Source organism: Rhinopithecus roxellana, chromosome 17 (assembly GCF_007565055.1).
Source record: "Rhinopithecus roxellana isolate Shanxi Qingling chromosome 17, ASM756505v1, whole genome shotgun sequence".
In the NCBI taxonomy this organism is placed as follows: Eukaryota; Metazoa; Chordata; class Mammalia; order Primates; family Cercopithecidae; genus Rhinopithecus; species Rhinopithecus roxellana.
In genome coordinates, this window is record NC_044565.1 from 10239136 (window position 1) to 10242449 (window position 3314).

Below are 3314 nucleotides of genomic sequence, written 5' to 3' on the forward strand. Positions count from 1 at the left end.
TAGGTCAATAAAAGTTGCAAAGGATTTGATATTATTCTTACTACCACAAGGCAAAAATTACGGCAGTAGCAGCCTATCGTGGAATTATTATTTAAAGCTCATCTGTTCCTTATGTCAAATGCTGATCTGAGAATCCCAATGTATACAATTTGTTAAAAAGCTGGCATGGAATTTGGGTAGAATGGCCAATAAACAAATAGACTTTTCATTTGAGTTAGAGGAGATACAGGATGTCCTTATTGAAGGCAAGATAAACTGGACTCTGTGTCTAGCCAAACAAAGCCAAGTCCATAGAGTGATAAAATAAAAATGAACACAATAAATAAATAAAGCAATCAATACACTTGAGGATTGGAGCTCATGATTCAGAAGCATTGACAGCTCTAGAGGCAGAAAGTTATATGTGGGTGCTTTAGATTAGGGTCAAGTTTTAAAATTGCCTGGGCAGCGAAGGACCATAACTGGGTTCTAGTCGGACATTCACCTCACATTTATAAAACTTGGGGCAGTTGACCCCGTTTTGTAAGAGCTGGAGGAAGTGAACTTCCTAGGTGTTACTCAGCATTGGGCCACACACAAACCCATTTTCCAGAATAACTCAGAGAGCTTCCAGAGTCCGCCTTTGTTGCCAGAGATCTATCAGCCAGATTCAATTCTTACCACAATGTATTGAAATAAAGTATTTTTAAGACAGTGAAAGGCTGGGCCCGGTGGCTCACACCTGTTATCCCAACACTTCGGGAGGCTGAGGCGGGCTGATCACGAGGTCAGGAGATCGAGACCAGCCTGGCCAACGTGGTGAAACCCCATCTCTACTAAAAATACAAAAATTAGCCCGGTGTGGTGGCACGTGCCTGTAATCCCAGCTGCTCAGGAGGCTGAGGCAAGAGAATTGTTTGAACCCGGGAGGCAGAGGTTGCAGTGAGCCAAGATCGCACCACTGCACTCCAGTCTGGCGACAGAGGGAGACTCCGTCTCAAAAAAACTAAATAAATAAATACGATGAAAAATGTAGGATAAACTGTAACTTTGATGAAGTCCTGAGTGGCCTCTTCCTATCTTGGTTTTTCACAGCTTCTTCATTGGACTTGTTAAAGGTTATTTTTGGTTACCCAAAAATCCTTCTTAAACCAAATGTATGGAAAGGAGGACCCACATTTGCAGTAACATTTTGAAACTAAAACTGATTCTTAGTTATTTGTGTGACATTGTTACGTGAGAACTTCACCTTCAGAACACTGCAAGTGATGATTTTAATAGTTCTCAGCTAACACCGGGTTGCAAGTAGAGCTTTCTCCCTCAGTGCTAGGGGAGGCATAATGCCAAGCTTATGAGGGCAGGTGCAGGGGCGAGACTGACTGGGGAGATTTCTGGCTTCGTCACTTACTGGTTGTGTGACTTCAAAAAGTAAATTGACCTCCCTGGTCTCACAATCTTCAACGTTTTAAAATGTAAATAATACCAGGATTAGGCCAGGCACAGTGGCTCACACCTGTAATCCCAGCACTTTGGGAGGTCGAGGTGGGCAGATCACTTGAGGTCAGGAGTTCCAGACCAGCCTGGCCAATATGGTGAAACTTTGTCTCTACTGAAAACATACATAAATTAGCTGGGCATGGCGGCTGGCACCTGTAATCCCAGCTACCCCAGAGGATGAGACAGGAGCATCGCTTGAGCCTGGGAGGCAGAGATTGCAGTGAGTCGAGATTGCGCCACTACACTCCATCCCAGGCGACAGAGTGAGACTGTCTCAGAAAACAAACAAACAAACAAAAAAACTTAAATAAGAATGCATACACATGGCTAAGCTCAGTACAATTTGCAGATGCAGACACAACTCAATACATGACAACTATGGATAATATAATAATAATAGAAATGAGGCTTAAGTCCAGTAGTTGCCCCTGTGCCCAGCCCCTACTTTCATTTAAAAGACACCCTTGGCCAGGCATGGTGGCTCACACCTGTAATCCTAGCACTTTAGGAGGTTGTAGCAGGAGGATCACTTGAGCCCTGGAGTTTGAGACCTGTCTGGGCAGCATGGTGAGACCCAGTCTCTACAAAAAATACAGAAAGTAGCCAGGCATTGTGGTTTGCACCTATAGTCCCAACTACTCGGGAGGCTGAGGTGGGAGGATCGGTTGAGCCAAGGAGGTCAAGGCTGCAGTGAGCTGTGATTGGGCCGCTGTCCTGCAACCTGGGTGACAGAGAAAGACTCTGTCTCCAAAATAAAAAAAATAAAAGCTACCCTTCTGGGTAGGCAGACCTGAGTGTTCGGTAGAGCTTGACTTTTAAAAGAACCATCCTGTGGGGAGGCTTCCAGCCCCACTTTTCCCCGTCACCACCATCCCCAGCTTCTCCTGTCTCCCAAGATAGGGAGGCTGGGAAACACATGCCCAAGTGGGAAGTATGGGAGTGGGAGTGAGAGACTGCCTGATAATAAGAGAAGTGGGGATACTGGAGCCCTGATCTTGGGGCACCTCCCAAGCCACCCAAGGCTCAGAACACGTGGAAAGTGGAGAGCGCTGTTCAGACAAGCTAAACATTCGGAGATACTGAATATTTGGGTCTAGACCACCACAGTAAAGCAAGTTGCACCCATTTTTTTTGTTTCGATTTCCTAGTGCATATAAAAGTTATGTTTACACTACACTATAGTCTATTAGCTGTGCAATAGCACTATATCTAAAAATAATGTACATACCTTAATTGTACAATACTTTATTGCTGAGTTGCAGCAAGCATGCTGGCAGGAGACACATGGGTCCTGCACTCCGGCCTCTGGAGAACAAGATTTGCTTTCTGCTTACTCTGGACTGAGGTGCTCATGATGGAGTCAGCCAAAGAGGAGAAAATCTGTTCTGGTGAGCCCTGGCCTCTTCTAGTCCCCAAGTATGCCATGGCTGAGGAGTGGGCACCAGGGGCCAGACCGAGGTTGGGTTTCAAACCAAGATACTTGATTCTCCTAGTTAAGATAAACAGCTTTGAGTGCTTGATGGTGAAAATGGCATAATCCATGTTAACGTGTCACAACTTGAAGTCATGACAGTTAACACACTGGGACTTGTGGCACATGGAAATGTGTGCACAGAAAAGAGAAATCTCTAATTCTTTAAAAGTAGGAAGACATTCTTCCTTGCCAAAATGCATACATTCGGCTCAGTTACCAAGTTTGAAAATCTCCAAGAATTAAAGAGAGGGTCCCATCACAGCCCTTGGGGTTACAGCAATATGTTCTGCAGTGGCCCTGGTTGACTCTGTATTGTGATATCAGCCCTTACATACAACTGGAGGAAGTGTGAATTTCATCACAC